This window comes from Lepisosteus platostomus, chromosome 5 (assembly GCF_059453375.1).
Source record: "Lepisosteus platostomus isolate fLepPlt1 chromosome 5, fLepPlt1.hap1, whole genome shotgun sequence".
NCBI lineage: Eukaryota > Metazoa > Chordata > Actinopteri > Semionotiformes > Lepisosteidae > Lepisosteus > Lepisosteus platostomus.
The window spans coordinates 14,679,938-14,702,612 of record NC_142615.1 but is presented as its reverse complement, the minus strand read 5'-3'; the positions used below and the strand labels follow the sequence as shown (position 1 = coordinate 14,702,612).

At 44.8% G+C, this 22,675-nt stretch overlaps 2 non-coding genes and 4 pseudogenes across 2 annotated transcripts; all 6 read right to left on the bottom strand.

Annotated features, from left to right (window-relative positions):
• Nucleotides 1-1,453: 1,453 nt before the first annotated feature.
• On the bottom strand, nt 1,454-1,572 carry LOC148663887 (5S ribosomal RNA; annotated as a pseudogene).
• A 537-nt stretch (nt 1,573-2,109) lies between these two features.
• LOC148663886 (5S ribosomal RNA) lies at nt 2,110-2,228 on the bottom strand. The gene has a single exon (XR_015938090.1). It is a non-coding gene; the product is annotated as a 5S ribosomal RNA (ribosomal RNA).
• Nucleotides 2,229-2,765: 537 nt separating this feature from the next.
• LOC148663885 (5S ribosomal RNA) lies at nt 2,766-2,884 on the bottom strand (annotated as a pseudogene).
• Nucleotides 2,885-3,421: 537 nt separating this feature from the next.
• Nucleotides 3,422-3,540, bottom strand: LOC148663884 (5S ribosomal RNA). Its single transcript, XR_015937276.1, has one exon. It is a non-coding gene; the product is annotated as a 5S ribosomal RNA (ribosomal RNA).
• A 537-nt stretch (nt 3,541-4,077) lies between these two features.
• Nucleotides 4,078-4,196, bottom strand: LOC148663883 (5S ribosomal RNA; annotated as a pseudogene).
• A 537-nt stretch (nt 4,197-4,733) lies between these two features.
• Nucleotides 4,734-4,852, bottom strand: LOC148663882 (5S ribosomal RNA; annotated as a pseudogene).
• Between the last annotated feature and the right edge of the window lie 17,823 nt (nt 4,853-22,675).

The window sequence follows — 22,675 nt, the reverse complement described above, 5'->3', positions numbered from 1 at the left end:
CGATACCTGTCTTATCCTCGCCGGCGTCTTTATACCGGCAAGTGAATTTTATTTGGGGTCCCTCAGAATTGTGACAGAAATGTCAGTGAACCACAATGAAAAACGAAACTTTTTTTTTAAAGGCGGTGAATGGATTTTCTGAGTAACCGTGTAGCGACTAACGTAAGGAAAAAAAAGTTGTCTTTCCCTACGAAGACGTTTTGGTACAGGACTTTCTTTAAATATCAGTTGTGCATAGCGTTTTACAAAAAGTTGATGATGATCTTGGAGATAATTGCAAAGGAAAATTGAGATAACTACCAAAACGTTACGTGTGAAACGACAGGACAGAACTTTGAACCCACAAAGAAACAAAGGTATGAAATATTGCCTCGTCATGGGGGGTTGATAATTGTAGTAAGTGTTCCTAATTTTCGTAAAGAAATGTATATTATGGGAGTCACACGTGAGATTTAGTGTATATACGTTTCATATTGTGCATATATACGGGGTTAAAAAGTGGAATGAGTATGATTATAAACTCGTGTGTCCTATAATCAGATAATTTTTGAACAAGCTTTGATTAGACAGGTGAAAAACAACATCAGATCTTTTTTTTAATATATTCTCACGTCTGAATATAAGCTTCTCCCCTCTGGCCAACATTTCAGGGCTCCCAGGTGTAGATCCCAAATTGAAACAAATATTAATTTGTTACCCAGTTAAACAGTTAATAGAAGTGAGTGACCAGGGTAAATAAAGGTGGGTCAGTGTAAACTGTTTATTCTGGACCAGACTTCGTCATGTGTGATATGTCATGACTTCTTATATTAACTTTTATCTTTATATTTAGTTCTACATGTGTAATAGATGCGATGTGTGTCCATAAAAAGGTTTCTCCAGGGGAAAATCAAGTTCGTTTTAAAACCGTGTTTCCTTTTTAGGGTACGTTTGCATTCCAAGTGTGGGGTTTTTGCCTTTTTATCATATTTTGGATGTGAATCCGTGGTATTTTTGCTGAGACAAGTTGCCTTTCTTATACGCGGAGGGATCTGCTCGTGAGATGTCCGCTTGGTCCATTTCTGAGCTCAGTATAAGGTGTAGAAAGCATGACTGTCATCATAACCCGCCTCTCACCCAGGTGTGGAATAATGTTGTGACTATTGCTTCAGCAATAACATGCTGATTGCATGTTTCTAGATGGGTATAACAGAGATCTCAACTACTGAGGGGCCTTATTAATAAAGTCTCCACAGCCGAAGCGCTGTGTCTCTTTTCAGCTGGCGATAAACCTTTCCTCGATCCTTTGCGGACTTGTAAAACTGTTCATGATCAGAATAAAAAACGCTCACGCTAATACACAAGCACCCGTGTCTCGCCAAAGCTGACAAATAAACAGACGGACAAGCCGCACTGCACGTGTGAACAGGGGAATGAGCGAGCGAGCGGGGATAGGGCGCCTCCTGCGCTTAAAAGCTTACAGCACCTGGTATTCCCAGGCGGTTTCCCATCCAAGTACTAACCAGGCCCATCCCTGTTTAGCTTCCGAGATCAGACGAGATCAGGCATGCTCAAGGGGGTGTGGCCGTAAGCGAGAGCAAGGTTCGCTGGCACCCTTCTTATTGAGAGGACAGCTCCGTCACCTCTTTTACGACGCTGCTTTTTTTCCCTTGCGTTTTTCTCTTCTTCCCACGTTCTCTCTCTTCACTGCCTTCGTCCCCGCTCTATTTCACTTCAGCCTTTCACTCTTGCTTCCTTCCAATGAGGACGGAGCTGCGGGAGAAAGGGCGCTATAGAGGATCGCTGTGGAGAGCTGCTGCTGTGCTTTGACATCTGAGCTCTGTGGAAAACGATCTCAATACAATTCTGAAAAACGCGACTCTCCGAACGCCAGCCGAACAAGTCTCCACAGCCGAAGCGCTGTGTCTCTTTTCAGCTGGCGATAAACCTTTCCTAGATCCTTTGCGGACTTGTAAAACTGTTCATGATCAGAATAAAAAACGCTCACGCTAATACACAAGCACCCGTGTCTCGCCAAAGCTGACAAATAAACAGACGGACAAGCCGCACTGCACGTGTGAACAGGGGAATGAGCGAGCGAGCGGGGATAGGGCGCCTCCTGCGCTTAAAAGCTTACAGCACCTGGTATTCCCAGGCGGTCTCCCATCCAAGTACTAACCAGGCCCATCCTTGTTTAGCTTCCGAGATCAGACGAGATCAGGCATGCTCAAGGGGGTGTGGCCGTAAGCGAGAGCAAGGCTCGCTGGCACCCTTCTTATTGAGAGGACAGCTCCGTCACCTCTTTTACGACGCTGCTTTTTTTCCCTTGCGTTTTTCTCTTCTTCCCACGTTCTCTCTCTTCACTGCCTTCGTCCCCGCTCTATTTCACTTCAGCCTTTCACTCTTGCTTCCTTCCAATGAGGACGGAGCTGCGGGAGAAAGGGCGCTATAGAGGATCGCTGTGGAGAGCTGCTGCTGTGCTTTGACATCTGAGCTCTGTGGAAAACGATCTCAATACAATTCTGAAAAACGCGACTCTCCGAACGCCAGCCGAACAAGTCTCCACAGCCGAAGCGCTGTGTCTCTTTTCAGCTGGCGATAAACCTTTCCTCGATCCTTTGCGGACTTGTAAAACTGTTCATGATCAGAATAAAAAACGCTCACGCTAATACACAAGCACCCGTGTCTCGCCAAAGCTGACAAATAAACAGACGGAAAAGCCGCACTGCACGTGTGAACAGGGGAATGAGCGAGCTAGCGGGAAGAGGGCGCCTCCTGCGTTTAAAAGCTTACAGCACCTGGTATTCCCAGGCGGTCTCCCATCCACGTACTAACCAGGCCCATCCCTGTTTAGCTTCCGAGATCAGACGAGATCAGGCGTGCTCAAGGGGGTGTGGCCGTAAGCGAGAGCAAGGCTCGCTGGCACCCTTCTTATTGAGAGGACAGCTCCGTCACCTCTTTTACGACGCTGCTTTTTTTCCCTTGCGTTTTTCTCTTCTTCCCACGTTCTCTCTCTTCACTGCCTTCGTCCCCGCTCTATTTCACTTCAGCCTTTCACTCTTGCTTCCTTCCAATGAGGACGGAGCTGCGGGAGAAAGGGCGCTATAGAGGATCGCTGTGGAGAGCTGCTGCTGTGCTTTGACATCTGAGCTCTGTGGAAAACGATCTCAATACAATTCTGAAAAACGCGACTCTCCGAACGCCAGCCGAACAAGTCTCCACAGCCGAAGCGCTGTGTCTCTTTTCAGCTGGCGATAAACCTTTCCTCGATCCTTTGCGGACTTGTAAAACTGTTCATGATCAGAATAAAAAACGCTCACGCTAATACACAAGCACCCGTGTCTCGCCAAAGCTGACAAATAAACAGACGGACAAGCCGCACTGCAGGTGTGAACAGGGGAATGAGCGAGCGAGCGGGGATAGGGCGCCTCCTGCGCTTAAAAGCTTACAGCACCTGGTATTCCCAGGCGGTCTCCCATCCAAGTACTAACCAGGCCCATCCCTGTTTAGCTTCCGAGATCAGACGAGATCAGGCGTGCTCAAGGGGGTGTGGCCGTAAGCGAGAGCAAGGCTCGCTGGCACCCTTCTTATTGAGAGGACAGCTCCGTCACCTCTTTTACGACGCTGCTTTTTTTCCCTTGCGTTTTTCTCTTCTTCCCACGTTCTCTCTCTTCACTGCCTTCGTCCCCGCTCTATTTCACTTCAGCCTTTCACTCTTGCTTCCTTCCAATGAGGACGGAGCTGCGGGAGAAAGGGCGCTATAGAGGATCGCTGTGGAGAGCTGCTGCTGTGCTTTGACATCTGAGCTCTGTGGAAAACGATCTCAATACAATTCTGAAAAACGGGACTCTCCGAACGCCAGCCGAACAAGTCTCCACAGCCGAAGCGCTGTGTCTCTTTTCAGCTGGCGATAAACCTTTCCTTGATCCTTTGCGGACTTGTAAAACTGTTCATGATCAGAATAAAAAACGCTCACACTAATACACAAGCACCCGTGTCTCGCCAAAGCTGACAAATAAACAGACGGACAAGCCGCACTGCAGGTGTGAACAGGGGAATGAGCGAGCGAGCGGGGATAGGGCGCCTCCTGCGCTTAAAAGCTTACAGCACCTGGTATTCCCAGGCGGTCTCCCATCCAAGTACTAACCAGGCCCATCCCTGTTTAGCTTCCGCGATCAGACGAGATCAGGCGTGCTCAAGGGGGTGTGGCCGTAAGCGAGAGCAAGGCTCGCTGGCACCCTTCTTATTGAGAGGACAGCTCCGTCACCTCTTTTACGATGCTGCTTTTTTTCCCTTGTGTTTTTCTCTTCTTCCCACGTTCTCTCTCTTCACTGCCTTCGTCCCCGCTCTATTTCACTTCAGCCTTTCACTCTTGCTTCCTTCCAATGAGGACGGAGCTGCGGGAGAAAGGGCGCTATAGAGGATCGCTGTGGAGAGCTGCTGCTGTGCTTTGACATCTGAGCTCTGTGGAAAACGATCTCAATACAATTCTGAAAAACGCGACTCTCCGAACGCCAGCCGAACAAGTCTCCACAGCCGAAGCGCTGTGTCTCTTTTCAGCTGGCGATAAACCTTTCCTCGATCCTTTGCGGACTTGTAAAACTGTTCATGATCAGAATAAAAAACGCTCACGCTAATACACAAGCACCCGTGTCTCGCCAAAGCTGACAAATAAACAGACGGACAAGCCGCACTGCACGTGTGAACAGGGGAATGAGCGAGCGAGCGGGAAGAGGGCGCCTCCTGCGTTTAAAAGCTTACAGCACCTGGTATTCCCAGGCGGTCTCCCATCCACGTACTAACCAGGCCCATCCCTGTTAAGCTTCCGAGATCAGACGAGATCAGGCGTGCTCAAGGGGGTGTGGCCGTAAGCGAGAGCAAGGCTCGCTGGCACCCTTCTTATTGAGAGGACAGCTCCGTCACCTCTTTTACGACGCTGCTTTTTTTCCCTTGCGTTTTTCTCTTCTTCCCACGTTCTCTCTCTTCACTGCCTTCGTCCCAGCTCTATTTCACTTCAGCCTTTCACTCTTGCTTCCTTCCAATGAGGACGGAGCTGCGGGAGAAAGGGCGCTATAGAGGATCGCTGTGGAGAGCTGCTGCTGTGCTTTGACATCTGAGCTCTGTGGAAAACGATCTCAATACAATTCTGAAAAACGCGACTCCCCGAACATCAGCCGAACAAGTCTTGAAGTGGAAATCTAATAAGTAAATTGATTCTTAAAATGTAGAGAGCTTTGCAAAGAAATATATTGGGGCTTTTAGATAATATATTTCATGGATGTAATTGCTGTGCTACAGTACGTGCAGAATTTTAGAAAACAGTGCGTCAACAAAGTACACTGTTTAGGTTACTTTAGAAGACAATGTACCAAAACAATATATGCTGTCTGGGTCGTTAGAATTAGCTGAAAGTAACTGATAAGCTTTGAATAACATATCTAGTGCTTCTTTTTTCGCTTTTTGATGTAATCTGTTTTCTCTTAGGGAAAGTGGAAGTGTTAGAAGGGACAAAGCGCTGAGCTTTTTTACAGCACAACGTCTTATGAAAACCCTGTACTGCTTGTAACAAATTGAGTCTCTGGTTGCTCCCAATCTTGAAATAAAGACCTTACTGTCACGACCACCAGCCAGCGGAGATCAACACGTAAGCGAGCCAATCAGCACCAGCAGCGGATTACTACTAACAAGCGCCGCCGCACGAGTTAACACACCTGCAATTGCTCTACCGTGCGGCACGCCGGGTTATTTATACCATTCGTACCTGATTCCCGTTGCTCGGTATTGAGTTCTCTACTTGTTGCTCAGCCTAGCGTTCTCACCCCTCTTTTGCCTTCCTGGAATTCTGCCTGCACCTTTTGCCTTCGGACTTCGGATCTCGTCTCGCCCCTTGGATTGTTTGCTATCATTGCCTGTTTTGGATTTGACCCTGTAGCTCTCTTTTCGACCACGATTCTGTCTCACGTTTTGGATTGTTCGCCACCAGTGCCTTTACCGGATCTCGACTCACCTTCGCCTTCGGACTACGACTCAGCTCCTGGATTTGATCGGTACGTTTACTTACCTCCCTGCGACTCCTGCATCTGCATCGGATCCTTTTCACCTCTACAGAGCAGCGTTACAGAATACCGAGCCTGATTATGGATCCCGCAGACGCACAGACCCTTCGTTCCCTTCTCCCGCAGCAATCCCAAACCATCGCCCAGCTTCAATCTTCTCTCCAACTGCTCACTAACCAAGTCGCCTGGCTTTTTTCTTCCCCTGTTTCGCCGGCTCCCGCACCGATTCCTACAACGCCTTTTTTACAAACACCTGCTCCAACCACCGCGGCCCCGCCCACCACTCCCTCAACTTTACCATTTGTACTCCCGGAGAAGTATGATGGCAATCCTGCAGGCTGCAGGGGCTTTATTGCCCAGTGCTCCCTGGCTTTTCAGCTGCAGCCTGAGCGTTTTTCTACTTCTCGACAGAGGATCGGATTCGCACTTTCCTTGCTCACAGGCAAAGCATTGGATTGGGCTGCAGTATTGCTTGCTAGAGGAGATCAGCTGTTCTCTGACTTTCAGCTTTTTGCTGACCGTCTCCAGGCGCGTTTTTCTCAAAGCAACCCGGATTTGACTTGCCTTCGGCTTTCCTCTCTTCGCCAGGGCGACAGACCACTGCAAGATTATGTGGCGGAATTCCAAGCCCTCGCCACGGAGTCTGCCTGGAACCCGGAAGCTTTGGTTTGCCTCTTCGCTAAGGGTCTCTCGGAGGATCTAAAGGACCACCTGGTGCTCATGTCCTTACCAACCTGGTCTCTAGAGGCGGCTATCGCTGCGGTAGTTGAATTGGACACTCGCATTCGGCTGCGGAGAGCGGAGAGACACCCAGGAAGCAGACCTGTGTGCCCCATGGGTCCTCCCCTCGTGGCGCCCACCCTGCCACATGCACCCCTGTCCTTGGAGGAAAAGGAAAGGCGCCGTCAGGAGGGGCTGTGTCTGTACTGCTCTGCGTCGGGTCACCTGCTCGCTACTTGTCCTTTGAGACCCCCACATCCACCTCGAGCTCCCCCACTGCCTACTGTTAGTGTCAGTAGTGCTGTTTTTTCACAATCCTCTTCAGGGCCTTTATTCCCAGCTGAGATTTCCTGGATGGACACGCACCTTCCCCTTTCGGTTTTGGTGGATTCAGGGGCAGCTGGGAATTTTATGGATGCCTCTTTTGCTAAGAAGTGGGATATTCCTCTTGCTCCGCTTTCACCCCCTATCTGCATTCAAACGTTGGATGGGTCACCGATCGCTCCTGGACGTATTTCCTGGCAGACCATTCCCCTATCCCTTACTGTTGGTGCCACTCATGTGGAGGACATTTCACTCCTTCTCCTGGACTCCCCTGCTTACCCTGTGATCCTGGGCCTTCCCTGGCTCAAAAAGCATGATCCCCACATCTCCTGGGCCAAGAATGAGATCATTGCCTGGAGCCAGGCCTGTCGTGACAACTGTTGTCGTCCTCCACTCAAGGTTGCTGCTTCAGTAAACCTCTTGGAAGAACACTCTATTATTCCCCCCCAATATGCACATTTGAAGCAAGCCTTTGACAAACAGAAAGCTCTATCGCTCCCCCCTCACCGCACCTATGACTGTGCAATAGATTTGCTTCCAGGAGCACTCCCACCCAAAGGACGGATCTACCCGCTCACTCAGACGGAGAATGAAGCCCTGCAGGATTATATCAAGGAGGCCCTGAATTCTGGTTTTATTCGTCCCTCCTCGTCCCCAGCCTGTGCTGGGTTCTTCTTCATAGGGAAGAAGGACGGCTCCTTGAGGCCGTGTATTGATTACAGAGGCCTGAACTCCATTACAGTCAAACATCCCTACCCCTTGCCTTTAATCCCAGCCGCTCTGGAGTCCCTACGTGGAGCCTCCATTTTCTCAAAACTAGATCTACGAGGGGCTTATAATTTAATCAGGATCCGTGAAGGGGATGAGTGGAAGACAGCCTTTATGACCACGCACGGCCACTATGAATATCAGGTGATGCCTTTTGGACTCGCTAATGCCCCGACAGTCTTCCAATCCTTCATAAATGACATCTTCAGGGACATTATTGGAAAATTTGTCTTGGTATACTTGGATGACATCCTCATTTTTTCCACCGACCCTCAGGAACATGTCCATCACGTCCAGGAGGTCTTGTCCAGACTCATCGACAACCAGCTCTACGCCAAGCTTGAGAAATGCATTTTTCATGCTTCTAAGATTCACTTTCTGGGCTACATTATTTCTCCTCTTGGAGTCGAGATGGACTCAGCCAAGGTGGCAGCTATCAATGATTGGCCTGTGCCACGTAATTTGAAGCAAATCCAACGCTTTCTAGGTTTTGCCAACTTCTACAGGCGATTCATCCGGAACTTTAGCTCCGTGGTGGCGCCCATTACGGCTCTGACCCGCAACCGTCCTAGTCGGGGTAAATGGAATCCGGAGGCTAACCAGGCATTCCTGCGCTTGAAACGTCTCTTCAGCTCCGCTCCTCTCCTACGGCATCCGGATCCCTCCCGGCCTTTCATTGTTGAAGTTGACGCCTCTGCCCATGGGGTTGGTGCAGTCCTCTCCCAGCGCCTCGAAGAGGATCGCCTCCCTCATCCATGTGCTTTCTTTTCCAAGAAGCTCTCTCCTGCTGAGGTTAACTATGATGTGGGCAATCGGGAACTCCTAGCTATCAAGCTGGCCCTCGAGGAATGGAGACACTGGCTGGAGGGGGCTCAGCACCCCTTTGTCATTATTTCGGACCATAAGAACCTGTCCTATATTCAATCTGCCAAGCGCCTCAACTCGCGTCAGGCCCGTTGGTCACTTTTCTTTTCTAGTTTCAATTTTATTATCACTTACACTCCTGGCTCGAAGAATGGGAGGGCTGATGCACTCTCTCGGCTCCATGACCCCCCAGACCTGGACGACACACCTGAACCAATCATCTCTCCTAATAGAATCGTGGCAGCGATTCATTGCTCCATTGAAGATCAGGTCAGGCGTGCCCTCAACGGAACTACAGTTCCTCTGTGCTGCCCCCCGGATAAGCTTTTCGTCCCGAACAACTTACGTTCTGCGGTTTTGCAGTGGGGACATGATTCCCGGTTTGCCGGCCACCCGGGATGCAGACGCACTCTGGACCTCCTCACCAGGGACTTTTGGTGGCCTTCCATGCGATCTGATGCAGCAGAGTACGTCCGGGCTTGCCCGGTCTGTGCCAGGAGCAAGACTCCGCGCTCTAGGAAGGCTGGCCTCCTTCACCCCCTTCCAATCCCACACCGCCCTTGGTCCCACATAGCTGTTGACTTCATTACGGACCTTCCTTACAGTCAGGGTCATACGGTAATCATGGTGGTCTCCGATCGTTTTTCCAAAGCAGCCCATTTTGTCCCCCTCCCAGCATTGCCCACAGCCCAGGAAATGGCATCTTTGTTTGTACAACAGGTCTTTAGGATACATGGTTTGCCTGATGACGTTGTCTCGGACAGGGGACCGCAATTTATCTCGGCCTTTTGGAAGGCTTTCTGTCAAACTCTAGGGACTCATGTATCTTTGACTTCTGGTTATCATCCTGAGGCCAATGGTCAGGTGAAAAGGACCAATCAAAGTCTCCTGACCTTTTTGAGAGCCTTCACCTCCAGCTCACAGGATGATTGGTCATCACTACTTCCCTGGGCAGAATATGCCCACAATTCACTTACCTCCTCCTCCACAGGTCTCTCTCCCTTCCTTTGTTCTTTAGGTTATCAGCCCACTCTCATCCCCGTCACACCTCCACTCACGGCAGTGCCGTCCGTGCAACAATATATTGCCAAACTGCGAAGGACCTGGAAAATGGCGAGGACAGCTCTTATTAAGTCAACCCAGCGCCACGCCAAATTCGCCAACCGACACCGCAGACCAGCCCCTCGTTTTCGGAAAGGACAGTTTGTTTGGTTATCTACACGGAACCTACCTATACATCAGCCTTCCAAAAAGCTTGGGCCTAGATATATTGGTCCCTTCCGGATTCGTTCCCGGATCACCCCGGTTACCTTCCGTCTTGCTCTCCCCCCTACCCTCAGAATCCACACCTCATTTCATGTCTCCCTCCTGAAACCTGTTTACCGCTCGCCCCTTGCGGCTCCCCAACATCGCCCGCCACCTCCTCGTCGCATTCAGGGGCGCCCGGCTTATACGGTCCACAAGATCATTGACTCCAGATGGAACCGCGGTACCCTGCAGTATTTAGTCGACTGGGAAGGTTTTGGTGCCGAGGAGAGATCTTGGGTTCCAGAGAAGGATATTTTGGACCCTACACTAATCAGTGACTTTCACAGGGACTATCCTAATCGGCCGTCTCGGGCATCGGGAGCCGCCCGTGAAGGGGGGGGTACTGTCACGACCACCAGCCAGCGGAGATCAACACGTAAGCGAGCCAATCAGCACCAGCAGCGGATTACTTCTAACAAGCGCCGCCGCACGAGTTAACACACCTGCAATTGCTCTACCGTGCGGCACGCCGGGTTATTTATACCATTCGTACCTGATTCCCGTTGCTCGGTATTGAGTTCTCTTCTTGTTGCTCAGCCTAGCGTTCTCACCCCTCTTTTGCCTTCCTGGAATTCTGCCTGCACCTTTTGCCTTCGGACTTCGGATCTCGTCTCGCCCTTTGGATTGTTTGCTATCATTGCCTGTTTTGGATTTGACCCTGTAGCTCTCTTTTCGACTACGATTCTGTCTCACGTTTTGGATTGTTCGCCACCAGTGCCTTTACCGGATCTCGACTTACCTTCGCCTTCGGACTACGGCTCAGCTCCTGGATTTGCTCGGTACGTTTACTTACCTCCCTGCGACTCCTGCATCTGCATCGGATCCTTTTCACCTCTACAGAGCATCGTTACAGGAATGGTGAGTTAGAGGGAGGGCACCAGTTTGGTTTATCAAGAATTCACCAAACTGAGTAGAACTACAGATCCAACCATTAAAAATGTGCAAGGTATGCTGCAGTAAATCGTAGTGCTCGTTCCGCAGAGAACTGCAGGATACAGCATGATGTATCGAAGTAGGGTGGAATATCTTGTAAAACCACCAGGTGGAGCTATGAAAGCTCTCATGTGCAGCATTTGGGCTGTTGCCAGAAAACACAACTGGTTTTGAATCCCTGTCAATGCTGAGGGACAATCTTTTGTCTATTACAGAATTTAACAGTCTAAATGGCATATACAATTTAATAAGTTTAAGCTTTGTATTACATTGTTAAACATTAAACTGATTAAACAGTACACTGAAGTGTTATAGAGGACACAAATTGTGTATTTCCTCTTACATTAAAAAAAACATTCATTTTAATGTGATATGAAAGATTAATAATGAATAACATTGGATAGGCTGTAAGCTCAGAATATTACTGTAGTCCACTTTCTTTCTAAACATCTGCATCAATTTGTCTCATTCACCCATGATTACTTAAACATTCTGCCTGCCCTTTTCAGCTATAGCTTTGTTTGAACCCAGCTCCTGGCATGAGTTTTCCTTTAACAAAAACATTTCTTTGAAAAACTAAAATAGTAAATTATATTGATTTGTTGCTATTTCTAAATATCACAACATGTTCAAAGTTAAGTGATTTATTAATAACAACTAATAATTTCAAACTGCTTGTATTCTAAAATTGTATTTTGTTTGGGGTGATTTGTCACTGTTTTCACAATCTTGAATTTATTCAACATCTGAGATATGGTGTTCTATACCTCTGTTTACTTTCTGAAACTCCATCGATATTTCCTGTTTTCACACAGATAAGAACAAACTGCACGTGCAAATCTTTTCACAAGTGTAAAGATGTTCTGTGCTCAATAGCTCTTTAAAACAGTGCACATTATGTCATATCTTTAAACATCAGTTGAAGCATTCTGAAGTCTGACAATTGTAAAAAGTTACCAAATAGTATTGGTGAAACTGTTACCTGTCCTGGATAAAGTGATTAGAAAATAGTTGGATTTACACTTGTAAGAAACTTTCTGATTTTAATGGGATATGGAAGATATTAATAATAAATGATTGGATGGTCTAAATGGAAGATGTATAGAGGAGACATGTTGAGTCTTTTCTTTTCAGCTTGAAATTAACTTTTGCCTACTATGTATATTCCATTGCAGCCATTTTAATGCAACGCAGCTCCATACTTCTCACAAAGTCTAGGCTAGGTGTTACACCCCACTGTGTTTATGTAGATTAGACAGTTCTACTTGGGGAGGGGAAGGAACTTTTAGTTTTCTGGTGTCATTGTTGGCCTTTAACATAAGGCAATCAGCAATCAAATGTCCTGTTTTTTCTTAACTTGAACAAAAACATGCCACATGCATATGGTGTGATATTGTATACTTTTAAAGCTACTACAGTATAGCTTGTGGGAAATACATTTGTCCTGTATTAAAGTTTAACTTGTTCAGAGCACCCTACATTACAAACTGAGTGAATTCAACAGTATCGACGGCTAAAAGCAACATGTCAAAATGTTCCCAAAATAACAAAAAGAGAACGAGTTGAGGATTCGATAATAGAGTAATCATAACAATAACTCGCGAGTTGTTTAATGCAATCCAAACTAAAGAAGGACACTTAAATAAACATGAAAAGATTATTTTTTCATTGACGAAAAGTAATGACACACTCTCTCTTGTTTAATTGGGATAACAATTGGATTCTCGAGCTGTAATGCATTGAATTTGAATACTCATCCAATTTCTGGAGATTCAGATCTCCTGCGGGCACAAAGAAACAGTTGCAGGCTGTTGCTGTCCAATCCGCGCTCTCTGGCTCGGTGCCAGGCTGTGCTGTGCGGTTTGCGACGGTGCGCTGCAGATGCTCACTGACCAGCTAGTTAGTGTTGGCTTTAACTAGCAAAGTTTGTGCACAGGAGAAAAGATGACTGTAGGTCCCAGCAAGTCAGGAAGAGGACCGGTTCGTTCCTGATGAAGAGCTAGTTCTGAATAGTGATTCAGCTGTCCACAGTTCCGACCTGTTCACGAGGCCTGCTGCTGGTTACTCTCTGGCAACCTCCACTCTAGACTCTTAGAACAAAGGAAAGTTCTGGCACTCGGACACACTGTCCGTTCCGTGGTTGTCCGGGCTGAGTCTCAGGATGGTCAGGAGGCACGCTGCGAGAATGTCCTGCCCTTGGGAGCCTTCTGCTCCTAGGCTGTCCTGCCCTGGAATTCTCCTTTGAATTCCCTTTAGAACAGTCCACAGAATTCTCCGAATCTTACTGAATCTCACTGAATCTCTCAGGCCCTCTGTGTTGCCTGTTTTTACCTGGAGGAACTTCAGCTCGTTGATTGGCTGAAAGTTCAATGGGCATCAGAGTCCCACGTGGGTTACTCGGCCCTACCAGTCCCTGATTGGTAGATCAAGGTGAGATATGAGTCACTTACTCCTGACACTTAGGAATGCAGTCCAGATGTCCATCTGGCACTCCCTAGACAGATAGGCGCCAATAGATGACCATTGATCATGATAGCCAGGCTTAACTAAGTGCATCCCCCTTTGGGAGCTGTCCTTGGAGCTTAAATCACCTTGCATAAATGGTTTCTCTGTGGCTGAACCACAGAGATGAACAGAGAAATGGGGCCTCATTTGGGCTCAGAACACTTAATTCTTTCTTTTTAATAAGCCTCGCCGCTACACCACTGAAGGGAAATCTTAGTGCCTGAGCATAAAAAGAATAGGAGCAGACTGCAACGAGTGTGAAGGCCATAAACGATATTAATTTTGGAACTTAAACATACAGTATATGGCTGGTTTCGGTACTTTAAAGAAAACATACACACCAGTATTCCATTTCTCCCTAAACATTTTAAGCATCGAAGTCTTTAACTAACGTGATACCGTAGTCAACAAGCATACTTTTAATTTGATTAAAAGGGAATATAATATGGAATCGCGTATCTCAAGAAATTAATAACGATATGATTATAGTCGTGTACTGCGACAGGGCTGTGTAGGGCTGTTTCGCCTCTCTTTTCATGCGACTTCCCTTGTAGCCCACTGGTCTACGTGCCTGATTACCAACTCACGTGTTGTGTGTTCAAATCCAGCTGGTGCTGGACTTTTCTTTTAACAAACATTTCTTCGAAAAAATAGAATAGCAATATTATGGACAATCAATTGACTTTTATATTTCAAAATATCACAACAGGATCGATTCTAAGTCATTTTTGATAACAATAAATAGTCACCTTCTTCCCTTCTGACAACGGTCCCTGCTTCTGCTTCCTGCTTCTATTGTGTGTGTGTGTGTGTAATAGAGTAAATTTTTATAGAGAAATGGAGGCTGGACAGTATGCGTTACAATATAAACATTTATATTGATTTAAATCGTGTTTTGATTTAAATTGCAAACGCGTGTTTAATTATATGTGTTTTTTTAATCATAATCAGACTAATGCAACATAAATTGATACAGTATTTTTGTCTTCTAAGTATCTTAATAAACTTTCAGCATAGCTTTCTACCCGTTTAGATTTATTTTTCTTGGGATTTTGGGATCAAACGTGGAAGGATTAGATTGTAATCGTTTTTATTTTTCAAATACGTTTTAGAAAAGTGTAATCTATACCTGCCCAGACTGTACGCCTTCCTAAACCCCGCCCTGACCACTTTCACTCCTGTCCTGCTCTTCCCCGCGCACCCCAGCCGGGCACTCTTCGGCCTCTGCCCGGGACGAATGTATATTTTGATCTTTACACCCGGCGTGGCACCGAGGGAGCGTCTGCATTTATAACTTCGTTTTTAAAATTAGTCAAGCAATATGAAGCATCTCCTTTTACTTTTAAGTCCCTTAAATACATTGAGCACAGCTTTCTCACCACTTAAGATTGCTTTTCGATACCATCCTTACACAAAGCAGAAACTTTCCGATGACTCACAGTACAAGTGGAAAGATTACAGATTTTAATAGTATTTTATAGTACTAAACTAGCGCTTCGTAGAAGGAGGCGCTCTTTTCCTCTAGTCTAACAGTCTGTCCACAAACAAAACATTCCTGTTAGACAAGAAGAATTGAAAAAAAAAACAGTTTTGTCAATGAAAACCAGTGTGTGTGTCTCTCTCTGCTGGATGTCCCTGTCACTCTCTGCTGAATGAATAAAAGAATTTTATTGAAAACGCGTTTGCGATTGTCTGGTATTTACCTTGGTCCCTTTTAACTGTTTTTACGGTCTACAGTACTGCTTTGAGACGCCACTTTTAAAGGTGATATGTAAAATAAAGTTTTTTATTATTGTTATAGAGAAACATGATCAGATTTTCTCTGGTTCAGAAAAAAAGATCTAAAGTGCTACACATAACTTTCTTAATTCGATGTATTTAAAACAGTGAACTACTGCAGGTGTAACATAACATTCAGAAATACAATCGAGAATAGTTTTGTGGTGTTTGTTTAGATGAAACGTTCCTAAAACGTATAACGTAACAAAATTAAAGACGATTAAAATCTGTAATCTTTCCACTTGTACTGTGAGTCATCGGAAAGTTTCTTCTTTTTGTAAGGATGGTATCAAAAAGCAATCTTAAGTGGTGAGAAAGCTGTGCTCAATGTATTTAAGGGACTTAAAAGTAAAAGGAGATGCTTCATATTACTTGACTAATTTTAAAAACTAAGTTATAAATGCAGATGCTCCCTCGGTGCCGCGCCGGGTGTAAATATCAAAATATACATACTCAACACTGATTGTACCCATCTGTCATGCAAATAAAACACCTTGAATTGAATTGAATTGAGGGAGAGAGGGGGGAAGGGGGAGAGAGATAACCAGGACTCAAGGCAAATAAGATACGCTCCACAGGCATTCACAACAGCAACATATGAAACGTTTGCACGTATAGTTAAGTTATTACTTGGTTTTCAAAGTGCAATGAAATACAATATTGTTGTTGTTGCTGTTCTGGTTGTTTTTATCCTGTAAAGCATTTTGAGAAGCCACCTTTATAGGCGATATATACTGTAAAACCGCTGATTCTTATGGAATGTGTTCCGCAGGGGATTCAAATTTTTATTTATTTATTTTTTAATTGCGTATCTAAGGAAATCTCAGTATAACTTTGTTCATGAACAAACAGTGGCATGTTACATTATTATTCGTTTTTTTGTTAACAAGGCTCGCCAGCTAATGTGAATCGAAACCTGTCTTGCTAGCTTTTAAAGTCGTGCATGTGTAAACGACAATTCAAATAGAGAAAAAAAGACCTGACTGACAAGATTTAATTAATGCACATCAGTAAATCAAGGGACAAAACAACTATTGCGCCAGGGTCCTCAATGGGGTTTGACGTGCTAATGCGTTGGTTTAACAGTCCGGGTGTGGCAAGCCTCTAATGTCTCCCGACTTCGGCAAGAGGCACCCGCCTTTCATTGGAAGACAATGAACATTCTAGCCGTACATGTGAATATAGCATCAATACACAAAGGGATTGGGTGAGCTCCCATCACAAAAAAAACTGCGAACCTGCACTACAGCGACTACAGTACAGTGTGGAGACCAAGACCTTTTACTGGAAGAGACGGGGTGCTTCTGCCGCCCCAGCTTCCAAAGAGCGAAGGGTAAGCAAATACAGCAGACTTCATCTGAAATACGCGATTACAGCGCATATTACAAGGTATTATTGCCGTTTTGAATTTTAAATTCAATTATAATTATTTCTTTGTAGCCTGTTCTTCAAGAAAACACTGCACGGGTGAAACGATCTTCGAAATCTACCACCAGGACAGTAAAAAAGAAAGCGGTAAGACGGGAAAAAAAGAAAAGTTTATTTTGACTTCTGTTCCGCGACTGATGAATACTACTGTGTGACTTTATTTCTTACATGAATTATGTTATTTTGCCACAGGCCGTGGGTCTCTGCTCTCGGCCACTGGCCAGGGTGCCAACCTGTAGAAGCAGCACCTGTGTGGAGACTTTTCGGCAGCAGCGGGAGCAGTACGACGCATTACTGGGGAGGATTGGGAGGCTAGAGACACTCCTGAAAATGCAGAGGAAGGAGACAGTATGTTCCAGCAGTCAAACAGTTGAGCAGCTGTCTCCCGAAAAGTGCCTCTCCCCGCCGCGCAGGTTGCAATGCCTGGCGGAAGCTCTGCCCCCCGCAGAGCACACACCGCCTCAGGACACTCCATCCCGGCCTCTCCGCTCACCACCGCGCAGGAATTTGTTGATGCTGTCCCCGCCGTCTATCTCCCCCCAGGAAGCACCATTTACAGAGCGGAATTCACAGACGCCAGTGGGACGAATAATTCTCCCAGATATCCAACTGTTACCCATCACTCAGGAGATGGAGGGGGGGGTTGTACTTGCAGTGCATCGGCATAGACGGGAAAGCAAGAGCCGACCGCTACGCCGCCCTCGTGTTTCGAAATCTTGTGACTTTTGAAATTTACTGGGGGTGGACCACGTCTGTAAATTTCGATGGGTCCAGAGGCAAAAGTGCCTTGCCTTGCAATCTCCGGGAAACCATTAGTAGCATGGTGAATCGGAGATTCTCAACCCTTACTGCGTGCGACTGGAAAAGAATTAGTGATCGGATCAACGAAATGCTTCGTAGAAGGAGGCACTCTTTTCCTCTAGTCTAACAGTCTGTCCACAACAAAACATTCCTGTTAGACAAGAGGAATTGAAAAAAAACAATTTTGTCAATGGAAACCGGTGTGTGTGTCTCTCCCTGCTGGATGTCCCTCTCACTCTCTGCTGAATGAATAAAAGCATTTTATTAAAAACACGTTTGTGTTTGTCTGGTATTTACTTTGGTCCCTTTTAACTGTTTTTCCCATCTACTTTTTTGCTTTGAGATGCCACTTTTAAAGATGATATGTAAAATAAAGTTTTTTATTATTGTTATAGAGAAACATGATCAGATTTTCCCTGGTTCAGAAAAAAATATCTAAAGTGCTACATCTAACTTTCTTAATTCGATGTATTTAAAGCAGTGAACTACTGTAGGTGTAACATAACATTCAGAAATACAATCTCATATTTGAAAAATAAAAACGATTACAATCTAATCCTTCCACGTTTGATCCCAAAATCCCAAGAAATATAAATCTAAACGGGTAGAAAGGTATGCTGAAAGTTTATTAAGATTCTTTGAAGACAAAGATACTGTATCAATTTATGTTGCATTAGCCTGAATATGATTAAAAAACACATATAATTAAACTCGCATTTGCGATTTAAATCAGAAAACGATTTAAATCAATATAAATGTTTATATTGTAACGCATACTGTCCAGCCTGCATTTCTCTATAAAAATTCACTCTATTGCACACACACACACTAGAAGCAGGAAGCAGAAACAGGGACCATTGTCAGAAGGGAAGAAGGTGACTATTAATTGTTATCAAAAATGACTTAGAATCGATCATGTTGTGATATTTTGAAATATAAAAGTCAATTGATTGTCCATAATATCGCTATTCTATTTTTTCAAAGAAATGTTTGCACAAGCTGGAGTTGAACACACAACCCGTGAGTTGATAGTTGGGCACGTAGACCAGTAGGCTACAAGGGAAGTTGCATGAAGAGAGAGGCGAAACAGCCCTACACAGCCCTGTCGCAGTACACGAATATAATCATATCGTTATTAAATTCTTTAGATACGCGATTCCATATTATATTAGCAGAAAAGCTTAAAACTACCACTTTTTCAAACGCTATTTCACATGCTAGTTATATACTTCGATGCTTAAAATCGTTAGGGAGAAATGGAATTCCAATTCCTGGAATCTGACTGGCTGACACCCCTCTGAAGTGGTTCCATAAAATCTGGTATACGGAAAAGAAAGCGTTGCTACATACAAGTATCTTTTAATACAGTCTTTGCTGTGCTCTTGAGGATCCTTGTGATATTTTGAGCTCTAGTTGAATGATAAGTGTCGCATTTTAAATCATTTTTGTAGTTAGAAATTATGAAACGCCCTGTTAAAAGCAAGGAAGTTTTTATGCCCGTTGAAGTAAAACAAAATGCCTGACAAAGTATGGCTTGGACAGATTCCAAGTGCTTGTACAAATGTGCTAAAGAAATTATACTTTGAGTATACAGCTTGTCCAAGGTCATCCATTATTAATACTATTAGTAATATCTTCGGTAAAGGCTTTGATGCATAAATATTTCTGATAAAGGTAGGTTGTGTACTTTTGTCCAACTGAGCAATCTTGCTTTCATAAAATATACCAACATTTTAATGACTGATGATTAACATGCTGTAATACACAGTTCAAAATTAAAAGCTCAAATGCTGTACATGAGAGGTTAAGCTCCCCCTGGCGGTTTTACAAGGTGACGCCGGATAGTTTCCGGGATGACGTCAAATGACGCGATTAACCGCGTGATACTGCGTGACACTGCGACACGCCCACCGGGGTATGCCGCGAAATACCCCACCCATTTTGAATTGCTGCATCTGTAATACCTTGTGATACATGCAAGACATCTGTAAACGAAGATGTAATTACAATAAAATTGGCAATTCACAGAAAACCACAATTTGTATAATATTATTCCTCGATATCAATGATCAATTAAAGGATTTGAAGAAACAGCAGCAATAGCAGATGATTTTGGTTTTGAACCCATCTTTACACCTCAATAATCCATTTGTCCTCGAGAAAAGAAAAGACAGGCATATTTTGAGTCTCATAATTATATGTGAATATGTGAATAACAGTTTGACCCCAAATGTCTGTAATTGTGATTCTGTTAAAATTCAAAAAAGCATCTATCAATAGTAAGAAATTATTAAGAAAGGAAGAAATTGTAAGACATGAAGACATTTACAGGTTATATCCTTTGCTTTGTCTTTTAACACAAGTGTTCAGGATCAAACCCATATTAGGACGGTTGTGTTTCTCTTGTAATCATCAAATGTCATTGTTTTGTCCGTCAGTTCTTTCTCGAGTTGTACCATGGATATTTTATACCATCAATACTTTTCATGCTCTTTTGCATTTTCTTTCACATACAGAAAAAAACTCAAGGCGTTCTTGTCACTGTGCTACACAGTACAGGACACGCAGGGAGGAATTCGCGCAGCTTTCAGCTCAGTGCAGAGTCCAGAGGGAGGACTCACTCAGTGAATGATCTCTCAGGAAATCCCGGGTGAGATTCAACATCCCGGGTGAGGTTTTTCTGCAACAGCCACGACAAGTGTGAAGATGTTCTCTGGATTTCCTGAATGTGGCTTTAAATTAGTTCACATTCTTTGGTAGTTAACAGAACTAAATAATTTGGAGGTACATTTAAAACTTCAGAGAACACTGTAGCACTTCGAGTTTAATTGTGTAAACCTGGCTCTCTATGAACACGAGCAAAGAGTTCTCACTCAACAGAAGACTGTGATGTGAGCACAGTAACATAAAGCACTTGGAGAAACCAGGGATTGAACCCAGAACCTCAAACATTTAAGACAAGCACTATACCACTGAGCTACATCCCCAACATAAACACGTGTGGAAGTGACTTAGAGATGTGCAGGTGCTCACAGAACACAATCCATCTTTTGCATCTTTTAAGTGCTCTTGATTAAACTATGCATAGTAAAACAGCAGTACTGATGATTTTCATGGACTGATGCACACTTGTTCTGTACAACTCCAGTGATAAAACCTTGTCTGTAAATATTGTAGAACGTAAAAGGGTGAAACAACGCTCCAACTGCAGGAATGGTAACAGAAAGGATCATTTTCTTATTTAATATGTCCTTTTGAGATGCCTTGTCAATGCACACAGACGTTAGAGCTGAACAAATATTTTGTACACAAGACGGCAGTGCGATATTAGAATTCCTGTCTTCTTGATGGATTCAGACTCCTTCTCAGAGGTCCATGCTCGCCAAATAAGTTTACAGCTGTAGCGGCAATTCTTGTTAATAAGACAGAATTAAGCGTTGCTGTGCTTTCCTAAATGAGGCCCCATCTCCCTCTCCCTCTCTGTGGTCCAACCACAGAGAAAGTATTCATGCAGGCTGATTTAAGATGTTTTCTTTTCATAAGGGACAGCTCCCAAACGGAGATGCACTTAGCTAAGCATGGCTATCATGATCAATGGTCATCCATTGGCGCCTATCTTTCTAGGGAGTGCCGATTGGACATCTGGACTGCATTCCTAAGCGTCAGGAGTAAGTGACTCATATCTCACTTTGATCAACCAATCAGGGATTGGCAGTGCATGGTAACACCACGTGGGTCTACAATGCCCGCCAAAATCTCAACCAATCAGCACACATCTGTGTCTTGGTCAAAAACGGAGCGCAAGCTCAGATCGGGGCTCTCCTTGGCCATTTTCGCTCATCCTCAGAGACAATCACGTGACAACTGCTGTTGTCTGCACTGGGACTTGGACTTTGTTCTAAGCACGAGACCGAGGATCCCGTACGTACTCAGAATTCTACCAACGTGAATGCTCCGCTTGATCAACGGCAGCCTACAGTTGGACCCTTGTGGACAACCTGAATAGCTTATTCAGAAGCAGCGCTGGTCCGAGAACGAACCAGCTTCTTCCCGGGCAAAAGAGTGACTTGTGAGGACTCGCAGTCACACTCTGTGCATAGAGACTTTCTACTAGCCAGCCGGACTGCTGGTAGATCCCCTCGGAGCAACGACTGCCCTGCGCGCCGCAGTCAGATTCCTCCGCCCGTCCAACTCTGAGCTGCACCTCGACTGGTTGGTCGGTAGCCAGAGGACGCCGGGACAATGCCCATTGGACAACCGCTGGAACCGAGGCTGCAACAGAGCCTGTCAGCTGGTTTGGTGTTCGTGCCGGGAAATTCCAAATCCATACACAGTGGATAAGTAAACCCCATGTTCTACATTGCGTCTCGAGAATTCAATTGTACCTCAACACAAGTTGTTATCAATTTAATTCATGAGTATTGCATTTACTTCCGAGTTTAGAGTAACAGTGGGTAATAACACTGATTAGCGATTTGGTAACCGAACGATATATATTGACATATATTCTCTGTTGTGTATCTCTTTGTGTTTGCATCTCTTCGAGATTATATACCGTGTGTATTGATAACCCTCACAGTAAGGTCTGCCGCTTGTATCCAGGCAGACTGGTATATGTTTGGTGCACAATTTATATTAATAACTGTATCTCGTGTATTGAACCCGTGTGTGTGCGTTGTTAGTTGTTCTGACAATTGATTTTCTAAAAGCCACAACGAATCACCTCGTGATTGCTGCTGCAATGAATAATTGTCTCAGTAAACCCATCAAACCTCTACACAGCTAAGGAAGAGTAGCTCGGAAAATACCCAACTCAACAAGCGAGCGCGTTGGTTGCTCTTGATCTTATTGCAAGGAGCTTTTTTTTTCGCATTAATGATTATTAACCAGAAACAGCTGCACAACTGGTTGCATTTGTGATTATGTCACTTCTCTGCTTCAGCAAGGTCAATAAAAGACTCTGAAAGTAGTAGAGAAAAACTGAATTAAAATCATATTAGCAATTCTGAGCGATATCTGCATACAGGCAATCCAATAAGAACGTTGAAATCTTTGAATGTCATCTCTCTATATATTGCGCTGCTTTTTACTTGGAGTAAAACTATTGGATTAAAGGGTTAAAATGTATTGTTGTTATTTGGAGAAATCAATGAACTCGTGATTTTATATGTTTTAAAAGACGGTCATGCGCACAGAAAAAAGACAGTGCT